The sequence below is a fragment of the Felis catus genome, chromosome D1 (assembly GCF_018350175.1).
Source record: "Felis catus isolate Fca126 chromosome D1, F.catus_Fca126_mat1.0, whole genome shotgun sequence".
NCBI lineage: Eukaryota > Metazoa > Chordata > Mammalia > Carnivora > Felidae > Felis > Felis catus.
Genome location: NC_058377.1, coordinates 70,808,710 through 70,834,208, shown reverse-complemented (window position 1 = coordinate 70,834,208; position 25,499 = coordinate 70,808,710).

The window sequence follows — 25,499 nt, the reverse complement described above, 5'->3', positions numbered from 1 at the left end:
GCTTGTCTTCCTCGAGAACCGTCTTCACAGGCAAGGAACTAACGTCCCATCCTCCGCTTCCTACCCTTGCCATACATACTCATTAGTTCATATCTGAATCTCCCTAAACAAGCGTAGAAAATCTAATGTCACACAGCTTTTTCCACATTGGAGCCTTTTTCACTGTAACGGCGTGTTCTAGAGAGGAGGGATGGGAGGATTCGGAGTCCTCTCCAAGACCAGTGCCCAGTTTGGATCGGTTGGCCACAAAAGAAGCCAAATAAGATGCTATCTGTGAATTACTGGTGAAACTAGCAACATGGAAACACTGACTTGAAAGTGACAAGAACTTTGCTGTACCAAAGGGACTGCTCTGGAATCTAACCAATCATAACTGCCTTAGAGAGTGAACTGTGTTTCCCTCCAACGAAACTCTCCCTTCAACCTCATGACAGGCCTGCATTTCTCAAAGAGCTAATTCCACATTTTTCCAGGGAGATGAGAAACCTTACTGTGTGGTAAATCCCACAAACAGGCCCATTTTTCACCAATTAATCTCTGCCCACAGCCATGACCTAAAACAGACCATTTTCGTATATGGCCATAGTTCACATACATAGCAAAAATCCTGAGAAATTAGCACAAGCATTTGACCCAGAGGAAAAAAAGACCAGAATTTCCCTTTCCGTTTCTGTCTCTTGAACAAAAGAAGAAATATTTAATAGAGTTTTCAAATCGATGACTCAAATGCTTTCCTTAAAAGACCAAAATCAGGGGTGCCTGGGTGGCGCAGTCGGTTAAGCGTCCGACTTCAGCCAGGTCACGATCTCGCACTCCGTGAGTTTGAGCCCCGCGTCAGGCTCTGGGCTGATGGCTTGGAGCCTGGAACCTGTTTCCGATTCTGTGTCTCCCTCTCTCTGCCCCTCCCCCGTTCATGCTCTGTCTCTCTCTGTCCCAAAAATAAATAAAAACGTTGAGAAAAAAAAAATTAAAAAAAAAAAAGACCAAAATCCATGGTGTCTCTTTTTTCCACCATCACAGTGGAAATTTTTGTTTTTAAGTATCCTCACAACACAGCTCAACAAATACCTTTTTTAAATGATATGCACAGAGCTCATCACTACCAAAGTAGGAAACTGAGTGGATGCATTTGAGCTTTTACAGAAGAGCATGGCAAAGCTACCAATGGCATCCCTGAAATGCCCATTATAAATTCTCATAAGAAATAATAAACCGATTTGAAAATTAGAACAAATCAGATTAAAGTTGTTGTTTTAAAACCTTGGGTAGTAATCTGAGGTGGGATAGGCATGGAAATATTAATGGCCTAGAAATCCTTTTCATAGTTTGTAATCCTGGCCCAGCCATTCATGCCATGGCAGTAAGCAAGTCACAACATTTCCAGTCCAGTCCTCATTCTTCTCAATTGTAAAATTGCCAAAAGTTCATTTTGAAGACCTTTCAAGTTCCTTCCGGTCTTGGGGCGCCTGGGTGGCTCAGTCAGTTGAGCCCCAGACTTCAGCTCAGGTCATGATCTCACGGTTCGTGGATTCTAGCCCTGCATCCTTGGTCTCTGGGCTGACAGCTCGGAGCCTGGAGCCTGCTTCAGATTCTGTGTCTCCCTCTTTCTGCCCCTCCCCCACTCTTTAAAATAAACAAACAAACAAAAAAGTCCCTTCCGGTCTCAAAAAGTTTAATACCCGTATGACAAAAATGTATAGGCATCCTTAGGATCCATGTTTCAGATTGCCAAGAGCAACCTTTAAATTATTTGTACCATGAAACTAAAGCAAACTCTCAGTGTTGACAAATCAAAATAAAAGGCTTTGTATCAAAGAACTATTATCTGGCAAATAAAATTCAAAATACTCTTCATACTTTCCAGTTCTTTCACCTTTTTTCAGCTGTCTACCCAAGTCTTTATAAGGCTGACAGCCCAAGTCTTTCAATAACCTATATTTGGCCTGCATACCTCTAAACACCAACCCAGCACCTGACAGGATTCTAAAATAAAATGTAAGGACGTAACCAAAGACCATCAGTTTACTTAACTAAAATTATGCACAAAAAGAATGAGCTTGCTATGTTTATAGCAACTCCCTTCTCTGTTTACAGTCCATGTCAAAGATTATTAGTAAGGCACATTTCTTAGAGTTCAGATTATTTAATTATTCTTTTGCCAGATATAAACAACCAATAGAATTACTTAGCTCTTGTCTTTAGGTTCAGGAATGTATGACCGTTATCTGTTGTGAAAAAAAAAAAAAAAAAGACCTAAAGTCAACGTCACAACATACCTTTGACTTTTCTCAGTACTCTACCCCACCCTTATTTTACCTACCTTTGCCTGTGCTCACATCTAGACCCCATGATCTCCTCCACCAGAAGCATTCTCCCAGTTTGATGATCCTATGACATGGGATCCTAGTGCTTACCACCCAGCTCCCCAGCTGTCCTGGTGCAATGCAACCCCATATGTATTCCTTATTCTAAATGGGGTCCTTGCTCTCAAGTTCCAGACATCCAGTTTTCCCAGGTTCCCCAGTTTGTAGGATGAGAATTTAGTTCTCCATTTTAGGTACCGACACCAGTAAGTTGATAGTGCCTCCAATTAACTATGGGAAAGCTAAAACCCTGTTTAGGTCTTTCCAATCTCAGAGCCAAAAACTCGGTTCCTAAACACTAGTCCACTATTCTAGTGGCTAAGTATCCCCCTTGACAGACCTTCTAGATGCTGCTGCTTACCCACTTGTCTAACCTTATAGGCAGCACGACTTTTACTTCCTCAATTCTCCTGTATACCATTTAATCTCTCTCCCATATTGAATGTATGTCCCATCACTGGGCTCAGCCCAGTGGTTAGAACACCTACCTCTTCATCTGGGACCCTTGGTGCTCACCATTGCTGCACTGGAAATTGCCTTCTCTATGAATTACCTTGTTCTCTCCTTAACCTTCATCTTCAGAGAAGCAAAATAACAATTGAGCCTCCTGTTAGGTCTCAGCTCCTCCTCCCCATCTGTCCTCTCTTCTGATAAAGTGCAACCACCTGGCCTTATAACTTGTGCTTTCAACCTTTTTTAAGAAGGTAGGATTATTTTCTAACTCAAAAATCCAGATGTAAAGAAAATCCATTTCTAGGGCAGTATTTCCAGAAATTCCCTTCTAAAATTAAATATTTTTTAATGGATCTTAGTAGCTACATCTATTGGTGACTCTTATAATAATTCTCATGGAATGTAAGTAGGAAGGGGTAGTAAAGAGGTCGGATGAGGAATAAGACTGGTTCCAGTCATTATCACTGTCGCATTGTCAGTGACTCCTCACAGTGATTATGGAGCAGCCTTTAAAGATTTGCTAATAGCAGTTGAAAAGCAGGAAATGATTGGTTGCCAGTTCTTTAAGAGCTTTTTAGTACTGTTCCCATTCTGCATTGTTGCCTCTCAACCAGGGGTTTTTAAATGTTTTTCAAAAGAAATATTATGGGGTGTCTAGGTGGCTCAGTCGGTTAAGCGTCCAACTCTTGGTTTCAGCTCAGGTCATGATTTCACAGTTGGTGAGATTGAGCCCCGCATTGGACTCTATACTGACAACGTGGATCCTGCGTGGGATTCTCTCTCCCTTTCTCTCTCTGCCCCTTCCCTGCTCCCTCTCTCCCTCTGTCTCTCAAAAAAATGAATATAAACATTAAAAAATACATTAAAAAGAAAAAATATTATGCAAACAAACTGACGGTTACCAGCGGGGAGCTGTGGCGGGGTTGGGGGGGAGCTGGCAGGGGGAGATGGGTTAAATAGACGATGGGTATGAAGGAACGCACTTATTGTGATGAGCACCGGCTGTTGTATGGAAGTAACGAATCACTACATTGTACACCTGAAAGTAATATTACACTGTATGTTAATTAACTGGAATTTAAACAAAACTTTAAAAAAAAGAAATATTATGTAAATAAAAGCAGAATGCTCTTACTGTAGTGGAGGTATCCCTGAAACCTGTCAACACCAACCAAGCAGTTCTGACACCTATTTTCTGACCTGAAACCCCTCTTTAGAACCCTTGGGCAAAAAAGGGAAGGGAGGAAGGGAAGGAAGGGAGAAAGTAAAGAAGGGAGGGAGGGAGAAAGGAAGGAAAAGGAGGAAGGGAGAAATTTTCTTTTTTTTTAAAGTATATTTATTTTGAGAGAGACAGAGCATGTGGGAGGGGCAGAGAGGGAGGGAGAGAGAATCCCAAGCAGGCTCACACTGATATTGCAGGGAGCCCAGTGCAGGGCTCAAACTTGAGAACTGCAAGATCACGACCGGAGCCAAAATCAGGAGTTGGGCACTCAACTGACTGAGCCACCCAGGCACCCCAGAAAGATTTCCAACCTCTAAAAAATAGACCACAAAAAATGGATTTGGGGACGCTTGAGTGGTTTAGTCAGTTGGGTGTCTGACTCTCGATTTTGGCTCAGGTCACGATCCTACGGTTCAGGCTCCAACGTTAACAGTGTGGAGCCTGCACCAGATTCTCTCCTTCCCTTTCTCTCTCTCTCAAAATAAATGGATCAACTTTAGAAAAATGGATTTGAATTTGATTTGGGAAAATGCTTAGAACTGAGTGCTCTTTCTAAAATGCATTTTTTCTGAATTCAGTAATAAAAACAGCGCCACTTTCTCAGAGATCATGATATAAAGCAGTCTGACTAATTTTAAATATCAAAGAAACTTGCAAGAATAGCCAGTAAATTAACCAGTTTGAGATTTCAAATTCCTAAAACTAGAGCCATTCCTTAAGATACCTGAAAACCTTAAAAGATTTTGAAAGAATGAAAGAATTAGCATTTACAAATATACATTTGAAAATCAAATAGACTGGCTTTTCCTCTGGTATAGGAAGGATCCCTGTGTTCAATGTGCACTGGCGACTCTATTGTCTACGTGTGTTACCAAAACCCATTTTCCTTCCAGCTCTCACTCATTCCCAGGTCTGGACCTCCCTTTGACTCACTCTTTAGTTTTAGTTCATCTTGACAAGACCACTCTATGCAGAGCACTCTGCTAGATAAAAACTATAAAATTCTTTAGAAGTTTCCTCAAGCTGTAGCTTTATGTCTATGCACGTACTGTGAAGGAGCACAAGAGAATATGTGATAGAAACGGTCGAGAACAGTGATTCAGAACTATTAAAGAAGAAGAGAATCGTTCTTTTCCAGAGTCTCCCCACTGTATGGTTGTCTCCTCTTCTTTTCACGACCTGTTTCTCCTCTACCAGTTCCAGTGGTCTCCCCAGACTCTATCTGCCTAGCTATCTTCCTATCTCACTCCCCTCCCCCTGCCTTGTCTCTTTCATCTTTATATTTAATTCCCTCACTACTTTTACTTCCTCGGTTCTCCTATGTACATTTAATCCCTCTCCCTTATTGAATGCATTCGTTCATGCAACATTTATTAAGTGCCTGGCATTGTGCTGGGCATTGTGCTAGCTGACAAGGACCCAGTGATGACAGGTATAGTTCATCCCTTTAAGGGTTCAGAGTGCAAGCTAAGAAAAGTAAAAAGACTACTAGAGTTCAGCATAATAGGCACTGTGATGTAGAAGTAAGTAAGCTCAGTGTACTATGGGAGTTCAGAGAGACGCCTAACCCAGACTGGAGTGGGAATATTGGGTAGGGAATAATGCTGTTGGGCAGAGAAAGACATTTCTAGGCTTGGTATTGAAAGTTGAGTAGCAGTAACCTACATAAAGTAGGAAGAAATATAATCTGGGCAAAGGAAGCAAGAAAGTGCAAAACTGGAGGAACACAACCGTAGTGCATTTGGGAAATCTCAAGTATCCTGTGGCTGGAGTGTAAGGTATGCAGGGACAAAGAACAAAAATGAGGAGCCCAGAGAGATGGTGTGTTTCTCATAGGGAATTGGACTTGATTGTTTCTATTTGTTATATAAAAGTTTCCGTGTCTGTTATCATATGTGTTTATTTACATGGCTACCTCTTCAATACACTCTTCAAACACAAGAATTCTGTCCTATTCAATCTTATCTCAATCTCCATGCCATGAGTAGCAGAGTTCTTCGTTAAGACCCAAAAACAATTTTTCTTAAGTAACCTGTACAGGCTTCAACTCACGTCCTGGAGACCAAGAGTCGCTTGCTCCACTGACTGACCAGCCAGGTGTCCCAATACTCAAAATGTTTTGAAGTATGTTTGTATTTTTTAAAAATTAATAAATCAGATTTTTTAGTTGTATGCTCTTGAATGTTTTTTATTGGTCGATGAATTTAAATCGAAACTCTTAATATATGATTTAATACAAAAAATGTTCCATATTGTTATTGAAAAATGTTTTTCTTAACCTCCATTTTTTACCGACTCAGTAAAAGAACCTTTTCTATCCTAGGTTTATAGAAAGCATTATACATATGTTTATATTTGGTTTAATTTCCAATAAAATAAGTGTTTAAGATGGCGTGGGTGAATTTTTGTTTTTAATTCAAGTGATGATACCTGGATGCCTTTTGCTATGAAAGAATACATTCTACTACTTCAAGAACTTCCCTTTCTCTATTTCTAATTTTCAGAGCAACAGTTGTATCTCTGACACAAACCCACCATACTTCTACAAAAACAAAAAACAAAACAAAACTGATAAAGGTATTAATTATATAGCTATTAATCTGAAATTTCCTGGATTTTGTGTGTTAAGCCTAAAACCTGAACCTTGAACAATAAACAGCAATGCAAACCCCTTCCAAGTTTTCCTGTTCCCTCCTTAGACAAGCGGTAGTTTCTTCAGCTCCGGCTATCCCAGCAGATCTGAAGGATCACAGCCACTACGGTGGCAGCCTACCGTTGACACTGAACTTGTGGTTAATTGTGGAGTTCTGCCACAAAACCACCTCACTACCACAAGCTGGATTTTTGCCCAGGACAGTGACAAACTGCCAGGCCAAGCAATATACAGGAGCAGCAGGAGCAAACCGCCTTTTACCCCAGACAGCAGTCGTTTCTGGACTCCAAATGGAGCCGGCAGTGGGCACACCGAAGAAAAATGCAGAAGTATGCTTTCTGCACTAAACCTACTGAAAGTGTCCTTTTGTTGTTTTGCAGCTCAAAACGATTCATCCAAATCATTAGCATCACCAATAAATGTGAGACTATTCATTAGTAAATTTTCTTAAATGGGCATCGAGATGGGAAATAAAACTCTAATCCTATTACTCTTAACTACTAAGTGAGCCGCCTACATATGATCATTGCAATTAAGAGCAAATAATGTGTCTTTGTGTGTGTTACTAAGCTGCACGCAGCAGCAGGCCGCTCTGGAAACTTTATTTGACAGTCCGGGCAACATGCTGTGAGGGAAGGAAACTGGCCCGTCAGATCTAGTTACCACTTCGTAGCTGCATGACGTTGGAGGTTACTTAACGTCTCACATTGCCTACTTCACCTACAAAATGGGGATAACAGGGTCTCTGCCATCGGGTCGCTGTTATGGACTAAATTAAATTAATATGTAAAATAACTAACAATTACTAGATGCTCAGTAAATTCATGTTTCTTACATCCTACCGTGTTCTTTACCTTTTCGCCATTCTCTTGGGTCTTTTCGAGATTCCATCGGTTCTGGGTTGTTCCAAGGATATCCTCAGATTGCATATATCATCTGTTCAACTCATTTTCAAGGCTTTCTCTCGGGGCTATTTTGTTCAACTAAAGTCTAAAGTCTTTGTCTTCCTAACTATGCAATCAAATAGATAAGTTAGCAACTCTCTTTCATCAGAAGACAGATGCTACACCGGGTTTAATGTTCCATTCTAATTATGTATTATAAATGTAAAAAACGTAAAACATTGGGGTGCTTGGGTGGCTCAGTTGATTGAGCAACCAACTTCAGCTCAGGTCATGATCTCATGGTCCGTGAGTTTGAGCCCCACGTCGGGCTCTGTGCTGACAGCTCAGAACCTGGAGCCTGCTTCGAGTTCTCTGTCTCCCTCTCTTTCTGCTCCTCCCCTGCTCTCTCTCTCTCTCTCTCTCTCTCTCAAAAAATAAACATTAAAAATTTTGAAAAAAAAATTTAATACATTAATGTTTAAAGGAATGACTGCATATTATCATCATAATTTTGTGGGCCTTTTATCTTAGATTTCATTCTGCTGAAAGATTTTGATTCAAGGCCCATATGTGGTAAACAGGGAGAAACAGAAAAAAAAAAAATCAAACACCAACAACCGATTCCATCCGCAATAGCATTAAACTTAGTGAACACAAGAAAATATTTATGTTTGTAAAAGTTTATTCATTCATTCAGCATGTGCCGGGCCTTGCCCTAGATACTAAAAATACAAATATGAATAAGATATAGTGCTTGGCCTCAGTTTGGTAGAGGAGAAAATATGTAAACAAGTGCAGCACAGTATGAAATGTCCTAATATAGCTCTTACCAATTACAGTGGTGGGACAGAGAGGAATTCATAGATAAAGACATGCTAGCTCCTGTATTGAATAGGGGTCCCTCGGTAGACAAGGAGAAAACTGAGCATGCCAGACAGAGAGCAGTATGTCCAAAGACACGAAAGCACGAAGCAGCATGAACATTTCTATAACCAGGTTGGTACGATTTGGGTTGGTTGGAGGATGACCATAGAGAAATGATACCAGATAGATGGGTAGAAGGGCTTCCAAATCTGGGAAGCCCTATAGGCCATCCTAAAGAGCTGGGATTTATTCTGTGAGTGAGAAGCAACCATTAAAGGTTTTAAAGCAAGGAACAGACATATCATTTTTTTTTTCTTTTGCAGACCTATTTTAATTGTGCGTTTCAAATCTCAGTGCTGGAACTTCATGAAGAATAGTTTGGAAGAATGTGAGACCAAATCTAGAAAATAATTTAGGAAACCATTATAACAGGCTAAATTAAAGTTCTGGAAGGCAATGGCAGTAAATTTGGAAAGGAAGGACTGAATGAATAAATAGCAACCACAGAATTTTCTGATCAATTCCACAGGCAGAAAAGGGGAATGCAGAGAGGTTTCCCTGAGTCTAAGCTAGGTGACTATAGTATCTTGAAGCCATTAACCAGGATAAGAAGTCCTAGAGGAATAATTAAAATAAAGATGATGGATTTCATTCTGAAGAGGTTGAATCCAAGTGGAGACCCTCCTTGGCAGTTAGATGTATGAGTCTGAAGCTCAGAGAGCAGTCTGGATGAAAGAAATAGTTTGGAAGCCTGTGGTATATAGGCATAAGCAGAAGCCCCGGAGGAAAATGAGCTATCCCCCAGGAGAATACACAGTGTGAAGTATACAGTGTGAGAAGAGAAGAGATTCTGTGTCTGAACTCTGAGGAATACCAACTTATAAGGGACATGAGAGCAAAAGAATTTCTCAAAAGGATGACAGAAAAGGAACTGGCAAATTTAGAAAGATAATCAAGCAGAATGGTGTTACTTACTAAAATAAGGATGGGGAGCACCTGGGTGGCTCAGTCAGTTGAGTGCCTGACTCTTGATTTTGGCTCAGGTCATAATCCCAGGGTCGTGGGATGGAGCCCTACATCAGCCTCCGTGCTGAGCATGGAACCTGCTTGAGATTCTCTCTCCCTCTCACCCTCTGCCCCCTCCCATGCTCACTCTCTCCCTCTCTCCCTCTCTCTTATTTTCATTAATTAATTAATTAAAATAAGGATAGGACATTTAAAGCAGAGGGACTGGGGAGCCAGGGTGGCTCAGTCAGTTGAGCGTCTGACTTCTGCTCATGTCATGATCTCATAGTACATGAGTTTGAGCTCCACGTCGGGCTCTGTACTGACAGCTCAGAGCCTGGAGCCTGCTTGGATTTCTGTGTCTCCCTCTCTCTCTGCTCTTCCCCTGCTTATGCTCTCTCTCTCTCTCTCTTTAAAAAATATATAAACATTAAAACAATTTTTTGAAGAAGAGGGACAAAAGATGTTGAATGCCACATTTTAAAAAAAGACAGGAAAATATCCATAGGAAGTCATTGCTAACCTTATGTGGAATAGTTGCCAAGGTAGGGGCAGAAGGCAGATTGCAGTGGATTGAAAAATGAATTAATATTTATGTTAACATTAGGAAAAGTTTCATTCTAGAAAGTTTACCCAGGAAAAAGCTTTGCCTTTAGTTTCATCATTATTTTTGTTAGTTTGAGCTAAAAATCATAATTTAATTTTTTGTCATTTGTTTAATGTTTATTTATTTTTGAGAGAGAGGGAGAGAGACAGAGTGCAAGGAGGAGAGGGGCAGAGAGAGAGGGAGACACGGAATCTGAAGCAGGCTCCAGGCTCTGAGCTGTCAGCACAGAGCCCGATGCAGAGCTCAAACTCATGTACCACAAGATCATGACCTGAGCCAAAGTTGGACGCTTAACTGGCTGAGCCACCCAGGTGCCCCCCAAAAAGCATAATTTAAATAGCTTACCTGATACAATATAAAGACCACACACACACACACACACACACACACACACTTTTCTACCGGATAAAAATAATAGCACTCCCTTAATGGTGTATCTACAGTCTTCCCTACATCTTTTTTTTTTTTTAAGTAATCTTTACACCCAACATGAGGCTTGAACTTAACAACCCTGTGATCAAGAGTCTCACATTCTACTGACTGAGCCAGCCAAGTGCCCCCTTCCCTATATCTTTATAAATAGGTATTATAAACTAGCATTTATTTTGTGGTCATAGTGGTGTCCTACAAATAAATGAATAAAAAATAAGTGAGATCATGGATTTTATGTAATACAGAAGCTAATAAATGTTTAACATACCTATGAGAGTTTTTTTTTAACTAAGTAGTTATTATTTAGCTTAGATGAATACTGCAATCTTAGTCTGATTCTTTTTTTCTTTGCACCTCTTTGAAGTTGGTGAGAAATCATTTTTTTTAGAAGACACATTTGGTAAGATCATTTAAATGCCCTTGTTCAACATTCTTAACTTAAAATCACAATATTTTCAGCAGCTCTGCAAATAATAAACAAGCCACTAGATCTAATGAAAAACAAAAGGTAGGTTTGTACAGTTAGAAAATTTTTTAAAAAACATGTGGTCAGATAATTCAGACAAAAGCAAGCATATTTAACATCCATTTCCTGCTAAACCACCAGGACTCAGTGCAGTGTTCCAGTTGACCTACCATCAGTCTTCACTCCAATTTTGTTTGGACTGTTCCCAGTGACAACTCTCAAGCATGGTTTGGTGCTTTAGTAACTATATTAAATGTAAGTGCAAACTGTGAAAACTAACAAGAACCCTCATATAAATTCAAGATTTTAATACTGTCTATGGGGATGGGGTGTGTAATCATATTTGGAAGGATGACTAACACTTGTCCACTCTAATATGGACAAGACTTTAAATAAACCAAAACTATGGGTTTTCTTTAAACCAATAAGCCCCATGGGTATGGCTGATATTATTCCTTGGTAACCTCTCCTTTTTACAGGTGAAAAGGTTTACATCAGATTTCCTCTCATTATGACCTTTCAAATGTTGTCTGGACCAGCAACCCACTCTCTTTAAACAAATACCAACCAACCAGGAAACCATGAGGTTTTATTGTGCTATAAAATAGACCAGACATTTCCAAGCCTTCATAGGAATGAACCTGACTAAATCATTACTAAAAATAGTTTCAAAATAAACTGTAGGCTCCAAGTTTCTCTAACAATCAAAATTCCTTCATCCTTCATCAACCCCGTTCTCAAGCTCTTTACTTTGGCCACATATTCATAAGAACCAAGCGGTGGTAGAGGCAGGAAAAACTTCCCTTCTTCCCTTCTAGGTTCTTTGGCTGCCCAATAAGTAAGTTGATATAAGACAGATTAACAAGAGAAAAATAAATCTTGTACATAAAACAGCCCGATAAAAATATGAGATGCAAAAGACTGCCAGGTAACTGAAGCTTATACAACATCTTAAACTAAGGAAACCAAAGGAGAAGGCAGTTCACAGGAAGGCAAAGGAGATGTTTAGAAAACAAAGGTTGCCTTGTTACGCAGATAAATGTATCAGGTAAAAAGGTGTCTCTGGTAGTACCTCTCTTCCTTTTCCAATGTAAATTTTGGCAGTTGAGGCGAAGGTAAAGAGTTTTTCCTGAATCTTCTGGGTTTTGATTGTCTTTAGCTCCAAACAATCCTATGCCAGAGTATTTTGGGATGGCAAAAACTACTCCCATTTAGGATTCACTTCTATTCGATTACTGGGATATAAGAATTGAGAAAAATGTGAGCTTTGTTCCCTGAAAACATTTGCATTTGTCAAAATTCTGTTTCCAGTTTTTCTATACACTACCAGACCCTAAATCATGAGCTACTTCTTCCAGTATATGGCGGGCATAAAGTGAATTTTGCAAAGAATTAAACCAGATCTGCTTAAAAAAGTAGATCACCACTGATTCCAAATATTTATTAATTTAAACCCTATTTCAATTCCCTCAAAGGAATACACGTTGTATGCGTGTATGTATGTTGCACATGTGTATGTGTTTGGGATGGAATCAGTTGTGTGAGAAGTAAAGGAGATGATTCATTTTCAGAAATACCGAATAAAAGCTGTATTGTCTAGTTAACAGTAGGTTTACAACCTATAGGAAATATGTACGAACCCCCCTCCTCAACAACGGAGTCCCAAACCTTTACACACTTAACCTACTGGTTGTTCTTCCCCTCTCCGTTTTGAGGGCTTATTTTTTGCAACAAGCATGCGCCAAGAACAAAGGGAGGAGGAACTGAAAGTTCCTCCTGAGGGAATGTACATTTGTTCCAATCAGACTACTTTTTGCCTTACATGGGCATAGGCGATGTCCGGGTAAGGCTGTGACCTCTGTAGTACTCAGCCAATGAGGAATAAGGGGAGGGACTTGCATGCTAGGGAATAAATTGTCTGCTGTAACTGCCCTGAGTGTGCCTATCCATCAGACACCTGCTCTTGCAAGAACATTGGTTAAAGCCTTACTTGTGCTCTGAGTCTCCACACCCCTCCTTTGATTGGGTCGGTGGGCTTGTTTCTCATGGTTGTCAATAGCCAGTGGGGAACACAACATATACGAATAATTGTAATGCAAAATGGAATACACAAAGAGATAGCCAGATTGTAATGGGGATCAAGAAACATGACATGAGACAGGTGGGATTTAAAGCCCGCCTTAAGGGGCCTGGGTGTCCCAGTCAGTGAAACATCCAACTATTGACTTTGGCTCAGGCCATAATCTCACAGTTTGTGAGTTTGAGCCCCATGTCAGGCTCAGCCCAGACAATGTGGAGACTGATTGGAATTTTCTGTCTCTTCCCTGCCTCTCAAAATAAATACATAAATAAACTTAAAAAAGAAAAGTCCACCTTAAAGGTTGTGTAGGATTAGAGATGAGAGAGGAGACAATAAAAGATGAAAGGAAAGGTAAAAGAAAAAAGAGGCATTGCAAGGAAGAAAAAAGTGAAAAAAGTTTCCATGGACCACTATGTATCAGAACATAAAGTTGAAGAATGGTAAAAATGTCTAAATTATGAAGCATCCTCTAATCCTCTATCTCTATTCCTCACAACAATATGAAGGTAGTAATAATATTCATTTTACATATAGGTAAATTGAGGCATGGGGAAATGAAGTATTTTGGCAAAGATTCCACATCTAGTAATTGATAGAACAAGGATTCAAATCCAGGCAGTGTGACTCCAAACTTCTATGTGCTTCCCATTGTATGGGTAATTATTACACTTTGGTACCCAAAAATCACCTAAACAACTTTTACCCAGTTGGTAAAAATGCAGATTGTTGAACCTCAACAGTTCTGATTTAGTAAATCCAAGACGGAACTGAGGAATCTGCATTTCTACCAAGCACCTCAAATGATCCTGGGGCAGAGGTCCAGGAGCCACACTATCCTGAGGTATACCACAGCAGTATTGAGCAGGACCTAGAATGGCCTTGAACATATTTAAATGATTAGTGTTATGGACTGAACTGTGCCCTCCCCCTGCCAAAAAAATTCACATGAGGAGGCCCTAACTCCCAATGCAACTGTATTTGGAGATGGGGCCTTTAAAAAGTTAAGGTTAAGCAAGGTCATAAGGGTGGGGCCCTGATCCTTCCGGACTAGTGTCCTGGTAAGAAGGAAGAGACACCTGGGGTGTGCCTGCATACAGAAAAGGCCATGTAGGGACACAGCAAGAAGATAGCCATTTGCAACCCAAGGAAAGGGGCCTCAAGAGAAACAAACCCTGCCAGTACCTTGATCTTGGACTTCCAGTCTCCAGAACTGTGAAAGCATAAATTTCTGTTGTTTAAGCCACTGGGTCTGTAGTATTTTGTTACTGTAGCCCTAGTAGACTAGTACAATGAGTTAAATTAACTTCCTGTTTCTCTTAAACTACGTGTATCTGTCACATATCAGACACTGTGCCAAAGAAGATCTTTAATTATCATCACTCTCATAAAAGCTCACTTCTATATGGCATTTTATGATTTACAAAGCCTTTTCACATGCTCTGTTACACTTGAACTTTGCAACAAGCTCTGAGGTAGGCAAGACTCAATAAGGCAAACAGCACTTACCTGGGGTTTCTTATGAGATGTAAGGCTGAGTTCAGGTCTCAAAACCCAAATCTTAAGCTGTTTTTGCTATACCACACACACACACACATGCACACACACACACACACACACACACACACACACACACGTGTGCATCATAAAGTATGGTTATTATGTAAAAGACCCACGTGCACAAATATCTTTCCTTAGCTCTAGGAAGTAAGTAGCTTTACCCTTATTTTCTAGTTAAGTAAGCTATGGTTTCAAGAATTCAAGAGAAGATTAGTAGCAAACATTAGTAGCAAAGATGAGCTCAAAATACTGTACAGATTCCTAGTGACTAGTTCTCTTTTTTTTTTTAGGTTTATTTATTTCTTTTGAGAGAGAAAGAGAGCATGAGCTGGGGAGAGCAGAGACAGAGGAAGACAGAGAATTCGAAGCAGGTTCTGCACTGTTAGCGCAGAGCCCCAATACAGGGCTCGAATTCAAACCCTGAGATCATGACCTGAAACATGAGCTGAAATCAGACACTTAACTGACTGAGCCATCCAGGCGCCCCATGACTAGTTCTCTTCTTTTATTTTTTAATTTTTTTAATGTTTATTTATTTTTGAGAGAGAGAGAGAGAGACAGAGTGCAAGCTGGGAAGGGGCAGAGAGAGAGGGAGACACAGAATCTAAAGCAGGCTCCAGGGTCTGAGCTGTCAGTGCAGAGCCCAATGTGGGGTTAGAGCCCAATGTGGGGTTGGAACCCACAAATCGTGAGATCATGACCTGAGCCAAAGTCAGGGGCTTAACTGACTGAGCTACCCAGGTGCCCCTGACTAGTTCTCTTCTTAAACAATTGACTAGGCTGTAGTCAATGGGAGTAGTTCTCCCATTTATATGAACTAAGATTATGCCTTTGGTCCTTTAGGAATAGTTTTGCTCCAGATCCCAAGTGATTAAGTCTGCAGAATGCTAGACTATACAATGGGCTATAGCTTGAGTAATAAGGGAAACTGTAAAGGAGGGGGGGGGCACGGTGGTATGAAAGAGCAGTTAAAGATAGAGGAAGTGATTCCTTTACTTTCATTTTCTTTCCTTTTGCTAGCACTTCCTTTTTTTCAGTTAGCAAAATAATAAAGAAATTGCAGATTGGTATTTGCAGACAACAATATCAACACTGTATGAGCAACTTCTAGAGATCCTATAGTATAGGAAGGTAGATTCTAAGTCTGTCTTCTTCATGCCCTACATTTGCCTGTTAGATAAGGTCTCGTTTCCCCAGCTGCGCTATGTTAGTTTGTATCCTCTGAGAAGCAGATGCCAAAATGGAATTAGACATGCAAGGGATTTTGAGGAGAACATGCCTGTGAAGGATACAGGAGAAAAAGCCAGAGAGCCTTCAGAGCATGACGCAAGTCTGACATCAGTGAAAGAGAGCAGGAAGGAAAGAGGATTAGGTAGAAAGAGCTTCACACTACGGCACAGTTCTGAGTTTCAACCAGGCCAATATGGAGGCCTTGAGCCAAAGTCACCTGTTAGAGGAGCCCGTTTCTCCCAGAAATGGGCTTCCATTAGCACCCCTGCCACACTATCATTGGCTAAAAGAAGCCCGAGGGAAGTGTTAGCTCAGTGCAAAAACAAGGGTGGATCCAGAGGGCAGGATTAGGTTCAGCAGTCCAGTTTGCTTCCCACAACACTTTGAGTGGCACATTTTTGTGGTTGCCAGAGTCCACCCCAAGCTATGGACAAATCCACTTCTCTATGCAGAGTTAGGGAACAGATACTCCATGATTCCCACGAGTCTTTCTTCCTGAGAGAAAACTTAGAAAAAGGAAGTTGGTGAAAGGAATCAGAGCCCCCGTTGCTGCAGTTGTTCTTGGGGCTACAACTGGTACTCATCCTCCACCTCCACGGGATTCTCAATTCCATCACCCTCAGCTACCACTTAGGCAAGCCTAGGTAGCTTACTTCACGGGGTGACCCACGCCTTCATTTCTCTTTTTGTAATTAATTAATTAATTAATTAATTTTTAAGTTTATTTTTTTGAGAGAGACAGTGAGCAGAGGAGGGACAGAGAGGGAGAGAGAGAATCTCAAGCAAGCTCTGCAGTGTCAGTGCAGAGCCCAATGTGGGGCTTGAGCTCATGAACCATGAGATCATGACCCGAGCCAAAATTAAGAGTCAGATGCTCAACCAGCTGAGCCACCCAGGCATCCCTATTGCTTTTTTTGTTTGTTTGTTTAATATTTATTTATTTTTGGGAGAGTGCAAGCAGGGCAGGGGCAGAGAGAGGGGACAAAGGATTGTAAGTGGGCTCTGCATTGACAGGCTGACAGCAGCGAGCCTGACGTGGGGCTCAAACTCACGAACCACGAGATGGTGACCTGAGCTAAAGTCAGATGCTCAACCGACTGAGACACTCAGATGCCTCCAAACCTTCATTTCTGATGAACCTCAGCTCTAGGCAATTGTACCCTGTTCAAGTCAGTGTTGCTGCCCATGTCTATTCATAGCTACAGTGGATCAAGGGAGTACCAGGAGGCTTCTAAGTAGGTCACCTGAGTTCCAAACATTTTCTTATCCCCGTTGTGTAAAAGCAGCACTGTCTTCTCCTGATGATCAGGGTTGATTACCCCTGCCAAGATGAGAAGGTCCTCTTCTCACCTGTTGGTCTTGGACGCAAGGAGTCCAAAGTACCCAGGGTGTATCCATAGCATATGGTCCAATGAGATATTTACTCTATCCCCTGACAAGAGCACATCCCTTTTGGGCACAAGAACTGCCAGAATTGAAGGTACAGGAAGCACAAAATCTCCCAGTGAATTTTGGGAATGATGGTAAGTGGTGCCATCATGGATTCTACCCCCTTGGTGTCCATTGTGTTCTTCCTACTGGGGACCATACAGAGGTCTCTGATGTAGCCCAGATCCCATTTCAGCCACTGCAGTTGCAACAACACCCCTCCTCTAGCTCATACCGATAGTTATATGGGCAAGGAGGAGAGGGTTCTCATATAACCAGTGAGGAAGGAGGAAAAGCCTGAGGAAAGATGGCACTTCATCCTTCCAGGGTGCTGCTTCTGAGCTGGCGTTGCAGCTGTGCCTTTAGAAGCATCCTGATAGATGCTTCAAAATGATGCGGGATATGATATGGCATGACATGATATAATATATGATATGATATGATAGTGCATCCCCATGAATCCAATCCTACATCTCCTTCACAACAAAGTGGATCACCTGTTCAGATGTTTTATTGTGTGGGATTCTACACCTGTGGATCAGGCATTCTGCAAGTCCCTGGGATTGTGGTGCTGACTGATGCACTGCAATTAGGAAAGACAAGACTGGACCCAGCATTTGTATCCATCCCTGTAAAGACAAACTACTAGTTCTTGTAGTTGGCTTTCTACCAGTTAACCAGTTTGTCTCATCAAGAAATAATTATATTGGTCTCTGTTGCTCATAGGCTGGACATTCAGCAACAGCAGAAGCTAGATCAGCTTTGGGAATGGGATGTCCACACTATTGAATTCATGCATAGCAGGTCTCTGCCACCTTGGCAACTTTGTCCATGTGCCATCATAGCTGTTCCATGGTGGCCAATGACAAAGCCTGGTCTACTGATCTAGTTATTATATTTACTTGGCTATTTACAGTACTGTTCCATGGTGGATGCTTTCTATTAGGCTATAATGTGTGATACAAACTCTTCATGTTCATCGACATGCCTCTATCTTTTTGTCTCCAATTTTCTAATTTTTTTCTCTCCAGGCCACTTCCCACATCTGTACATACTGGGCCAGTTTTCACCACACAAAACATAGATGTGTAGGTGCACCGTTCACAGCTCCACCCTTTGGGAGTATTTTCCCTCCCTGCTGTTTCTACCAATGTAGCTATAATGCAGCCATGGTCCATTTTCAGCTTGTGCCCACATGTTGAACACACCTATGTATAAATCAGGCTTTGGCTTTTCCTTCTCCTTCAGTTGGTCTTACAGGAACCTTATATGGCCATAGGAGCAAGCTGAGGAAGGGTAGAGCTGCAACTGTTGTGAGCCACATGTAGGTCTGAGCTACTTACCACTTGAGTAGTTTACTGTGTCCTCTGTTCTGCTTGGGCTCAATCCCACAAGTATCATTTCCATATTACTACGGACTGCTGCTGGATCTATCTGACTTTATAACTTGACATATTTAACAAAACCTAGTTCATAATGGGCAGCTCTGGACCCATGGTCACTTGGTGCCCCATGAAGCATTCTGCCTCTCCTAGTCCCAATAACTCACCAAGCACTATTTCCCAAAAGGCATATAATTTTATGTTACAAATGGAATCCCAGAAGCCTGCATTATTATGCTCCCAAAAGGCTTGCCATAAGACACTATATCTTTTCCCACCACAGACACTTCTAACACCTTAAGATCTGCTGGATTTTATGGCCCAAGTAATGGGGCTATTCGTACTGTAGAATGGACCTCCCCACACAGACCTGCAGCTTTCCGTGTCACTAGGTATATGCATCATTTGTAAATTTGGAATGTGTTGTGTCTAGAACCCAAAGAGCCCTACCAGGAATGATTTTTTCTTCTTTTTGGTAGCAAATGCAAGATACAACAATTCTCTTTTACTTGAAGAAGGTATCTTGTCATGCTTCTGACTACCAGAACACTAAAAACTTCACTGAAGTGTCAGATCCCTGAATATCCATAAAATTATCTCCAACCTTCTGGAACACTGTGTCTTACCGATCCCTTTAGCATACTAGTCACTTCTTGCTCATCCTAAACAATTAGCATGATGCCATCAATGTAATGCCTCAGTGGGATGTTCTGTGGGATATCCAGGCAGTCCAGATTTCTTTTTTTTTTTTTCATAAGTCCAGATTTCTTCAGAGTATCTCTTCAGAGGGTAGGAGAATTAATGTAGCCCTAAGGCAAAAGCTTAAATGAATATTGTCACCTATTTTACAGCATTATGAACAGTCTCTGAATCTTTCTTCTAACTGGAATAGAAAAGAATGTGTTTGCCATATAGATTGCACATACCATGAGCCTGAAGCTTTATTAGTATGCTCTATCAATTACACAATGCCCAGCAAGTCAGATGCAATTAGGGCTATTAATTGCTTGACCCTGAACTCCTAAAAGGCAGAGTGGGTACCCAACCTTTTTTGTTCGTTTGTTTCTATCTAGAGCAACTAGGACAGTACCTAGAACAGACATTCTATAAGTAATTTATAAATGAATTAATACATTGGGGATGAAATTCAAGAACATGGCTACTTAAATTGACTTAGATAAACTGACCTTAATTCATAGGGTTATCATGAGGACTAAATGGTTCCCCACCAAAAGTAAAGCATTGACGACAGTGCCTAGCACCTAAAAAGTAGCCAGTATATCTTATTAATTTTATTTTCCACATCATAGAGAACTATCAGATGATAGAGATGTGACATTAGGCTAACTCCTGGCTCAGGCAGTAGAGCATGTGACTCTTGATCTCGGCCCACGTTCAAGGCCCACGTTGGGTGTAGAGTCTATTTAAATTTTTTTAAGTTTACTTATTTTCAGAGAGAGAAAAAATGCATGAGCAGGGGAGGGACAGAGAGAGAGAGAGAGAGGGAGAGAGAGATAATCCCAAGCAGGCTCCACACCAGCAGCCACAGAGCCCAACAAATGGCTTGACCTCAGAACTCATGAACCTGAGCCGAAACCAAGAGTTGGATGCTTAACCAACTGAGCCACTAAGGTGCCCCTATTTTTTTTTGATAGGTTAGTGTAAGAGCCAGTACAAGAAAATGAAAAAGTATACCAGAACACACACGCACACACACACGCACACACCTAGTCTTCATTAGGAGAAATACTTTTCTTGCATATTACTGTGATTGAGACAACTTAAAACTATTACCCTCTGGCGTTAGCTTAGAAGCCAAATTTAAAATGATTTTAATGATTATCAGGAAACTGCCAAGTCTCATTACACTTTCCCAACAATTGTCACAGTGAGAGCTGTGACATAATTCCAGGGTCTCTAAGAAGAGATCCACACTTGCTACTTCTAAGAAAGCTAGGAAAAGGGTACCAGACAAAACCTGAACAGGACTTCTTTCTCCTACAAAGAAAGCTTGGCCACTATGACAAGTCTCCAGTACCTGCTCTCAGTTATCAATATACCATCCCACAACCAGGCTCGGATGACCTTGAAACTTAGGAAGTTGTTTTGTTGTTTGATTGCCAGTATCTCTGTTGTTACACAGCCTTCCAGAACAGAATCACCAGACTGAATGTATTCTGCCAGTGAGTCAGTGGCTTGTTAGCACTTTTGGCCTCCAGATGGTTTGAGACAAAGGCTAGACTAAGGGTAACTCCCAAGTGTAACCAGTGGAAAGTCTCTTTTGCTGAGGGACTCTAGTCTACTGGGCTAGGGGCCAGGACGTGGGTTTCTTTCGCAACCTCCCAACACTGCTGTGGCCTTTTCTATTACCCCTGTAAGTCGAGTCACCTGAGAGGCCAGGAGTTACACTGGCTGTACAGTCTGAACGGTGAAGGTTGGAAGTAAATCCTGATGGACCAATAGCTTGGATCTGTTTCATGAATAAACAGAGGAGTTCAGACGTGGGTCAATATTAGTTATAGAGGAAATCCTACTGGTTTTATTCTTTCTTCTGTTACAGTTACATTTATCAAAGAACTCAAGTAGAGCTTTTTGCTGTGTTATAATGCTAAAAACACCATTTAAAACACACACACACACACACACACACACACACACCCTAACCAAGAATGCTTGTAAACAAATAGGATATCATTGTCGTTTTTACTGTTAGGTACATGAGAATTAAAAGTATTTTCCCAATATTCTTCACTTATAAAACTCAAAATGTCCTTATTTATGAAAGGGAAATACTCATCTGGGTTCTGATGCTTTGTAGTAACCTTATCATAATTATTAAGATAAAGATAAGTAAGTGATTGCTACTAAAACCCTTTAGTTCTGCTTATTTGGCACAAATTTTGCTCCCAGTGCTCCTTGCTCAAATACTAGAAATTACATGTAACAAGATTTGAGTAATCTAGCATTTAAACTTCTGGTGTACCAGTACAATGATTTCTAACCTCTTTGAAGTTGTGACAACTTATCTTGTTTGAGAGATTTCACAACTATCCTTCCTGTTCTGCTGTTTCCCACACCCTCAAGAAAAAAAAATATGAATCTATTATACGGAATTTTTTAAAAAAACACTTAGATACATTTAAATTAATCTTACTTTGTTTCAGGGTTTTATTTTGTTGTTTATTTCTTTTTTTTAATAGTTTATTTATTTATTTATTTTGGAGAGAGACAGAGAGAGTGTGAGCAGGCTAGGGGGAGAGAGAGAGGGAGAATTCCAAGCAGGCTCCCTGCAGTCAGTGCAGAGCCTGACACAGGGCACGAACTCATGAACATGTGAGATCATGACCTGAGCTGAAATCAAGAGTCAGATGCTTATCCAAATGAGCCACCCAGGCACCCCTGGTGTTGATTTCTTAATATATAATTTCCTCTTTGAAGACTGAGAGTCCCTAAAGCTTGGGCTGGAATGAAGCTCTTCTCTTGCTGTATTCTTTTAGCTGTTTATATAGATGTGTACTACAGTATTTGAACATCATATTTTTGTTGATTATTTTTTTTAATGTTTGTTTTTGAGAAAGAGAGAGCATGAACGGAGGAGGGGCAGAGAGAGAGGCAGACCGCGGATGCACAGAGGGCTCCACGCTGGCAGCAGTGAGCCTGATGAGGGGCTTGAACTCACTAACTGCGAGATCATGACCTGAGCCAAAGGTGGACACTCAACCAACTGAGCCTCCCCAGGTGTCCCTTTGTTGATTAATTTTAAATCTCTCTTCCAGGCTTAAATGCAAGGACCATGTCATTTTCACTTTTTTCCAGAATTTCTAGCACAGTACTTAATACAGAGGAAGAAGATTCAATGGATGTTAGTTGAATGAATTAATGAATGAATGATCAGTGGCCTTGATGCAGAAAAACACCCAGAATGGCAAAAATACAAAACAGAGGGTCATTATTCTGGTAGTTTAAACATGGACCATGCAAGACCCTCTGTTCAAGAACTCAAATCCACTTAAGAGAATGGATGTGAAACCCTTTGTAAACTGTGAAATCCTACATGAATGTGTGCAAATATCACTGTTACTTATTACTCAGCAGCCCTCAGGGAATAGTTTCTGAATTTGTGAATCAACAGTCTGTGAAAACAACAATGAGGTTCGCTCATTGGAATAGGAGGACCATGGAGGGGTTAGTAAATGAAGCAAGTTGACAAGAAGTTGTCTCATAATGCAGTGGGAGTCCATTTTTGGAAAACTGGGTCTTGTTGAAGTCTTTCTCGATTATTCATTTCTGTGTCTTGGTTTATAAATGACCATTTCTTTACATGCTTAGGACTTGGATAATTCCACATAGCATTCCCAGAAATATGCATTACCAGGTACAAAATACACAGGCTTGATTGGTCAAGGAAACATGTTACATTTGGATAACTCTGTTGAGATGCTAAAATAACTGACGCATTTTGAAGTGACCATTGGTAGTAAGCTTCAGTGGTTCTTGAAGATGCAATAAAAATATCAAGGCAATTTGACAAGCTACTATGGTTCAAGTAGATGTTAGTGGTAGCCAAAGTTCACAATTGTGTCAATGAAGCTGGATTCCATTAAGTCAATCAGTAACCAAGGAAATAGTTAATTGAGATACGATCACAAACCAGAAAAACAGGATAAATTAAAGAAGTAAGAGGAATAATCACATTTCTCGATAGTCACATGCTATCAGACAGCAGAATCTGATGTCTGGAAGATAAAGCAGGCAGATTTTAAAAATGGAAAATGAGACCATGGGCCAGGGCATAATTCCATAAAAGCGGTCAAATGAGAATCTTTCTGAAAAGCAGATGATGTCCTCACAGAAGGGAATTGCCTAAAAACATGTAGAACATAGCTCCTATGCTACAAGAATAATCTGCCCAAGGTCACACAGGTAAGTTGTAAAGTGGGTTTTCAAAACCAGGTTGAATGACACCAAAGGCCTTATCTTCTTTCTGCTAGACAGGGATAACCAAGATATGTGTCAAGACACTACTCTGTTGTTCCTTATCATCTTTTCTGATTCCAGGTTCAGAAAAGTCATGAATAGCAGCACTGGTAAGTAGGAAGTTTTCAACTTGTCTGGCTCACCTGTTAAGACTTTATATTTAAAAAAGGGGGGAGGGGTGCCTGGGTGCTCAGTCGTTTAAGTGTCCGACTTTAGCTCAGATCATGACCTCATGGCTTGTGGGTTCGAGCCCCACGTCGGGCTCTGTGCTGAGGGCTCAGAGCCTGGAGCCTGCTTCAGATTCTGTCTTCCTCTCTCTCTCTGCCTTCCCCTGCTCATGCTCTGTCTCTCTCAGTCTTAAAAATAAATAAACATTAAAAAAAAAAAAGCCAGGAATTAAAGAAGTTGAGAATGAACTCAAACTAAGGCACTGAAGTCTAAAGCAGCTAATCCCATTTCTGAGCTAACAACTAATCCTAGGGTGTATTAAATTCTTACTTCTGTATTTTCTGGGGGTTAGAGAAAAGTATCTCTTTATTCATTCTTCTGTTTAATGAGCTATTAATGAGGGTGTACCATGTGCTAAGCACTGGAGATCCAGAGATTAATAGAAAAGATTTCTGCCATTAAGCAGTGCATAGGTGAGGGACACTTGGGTGGCTCAGTCAGTTAAGTTTCTGAGTTCAGCTCAGGTCACAATCTCATGGCTCATGGGTCCGAGCCCCGCATCAGGCTCTGTGCTGACAGTGCAGAGACCACTTTGGATTCTCTGTCTCCCTCTCTCTCTGCCCCCCGTCCTCTCCCTCTCTCCCTCTCAAAAATAAACATTAAAAAAAAAGTGCATAGGCAAGGAAGGAAGTGGGTGGTAGAGACAGACACGTAAATGATTACGGTACAATGTGCATGGATATTAAGAACGAAAAAGGTAATAAAAAGTAATAAATATAGGGACATTGCATTGAGGGAAAATACCTCTTCCCAATTCCTGATGTTTCCTTCCTGGTGGAGGGGGATCCACTAATATAACACCACAAACCTTCCTCCACCCCTCAACTCTTTTCTCCCAGGAAAGGAGAATTTACCGGATCGATGAGCATGAAAAAAAAGTGGGCTTGCATAGGCAAGTCCCCCATTTATTGTCTTTCTCTCTCTTTCTCCTCACAGGCAAGCTGCCTGCAAAGAAGCCTGCTCTTCCATGTCTAAGTTTTCCAGAGACAGGCCCCATGCCGGGAAGCCTGCAGAAGACCGGCACTGTCTGCGACCAGGCGTTCGTTATTAGAAATCCTTCTGTTCATGGATGCAAATCACATTCTCCAACATTAGTTTTATCCAAAATAAACATTTATCTTAAGAGGCAATATTGCATAGTGGTTAGACACTGGAGCCAAACTGGTTAATACCCCAGATTAGCCACTTAATACAGCCATGTGACTTTGGGCAAAGTTACTCAACTTCCCTGTGCTTCCATTTCTCCACCTACAAAATGGGACTAAGAGCCCTCTGCCCCTCCTCATAGAGTTGGAGCCACCATACTCACGGACTTGGCCTGAAGACTGAGGTCATACATACAAAGCACTTAAAACAGTGCCTATGACAAAATCAGTGCTCTGGAAGTTTGAGCTATCATTACTATTATCATTATTATTTTTTTACTCTATCTGTCCTAATCTTTATTTTTCAATTTGTTGAAAACTTAGGCAGAAAGGAGAAATGCTATATAGGGGTTCTCCAACTCTCACTTCTAACAGCTATGAAAGTTCTTAGAGTCATTGCCCTTTTGTTTATACTTTTTGGTCTTCTTACTAGATGAGGTCTAGAAGACTCTACAAGTGAATCCCAAATGTCAGACCAAGGATCTCTGATTTTAGCTCAAGTTGGTATCGAGGTTGACACAGC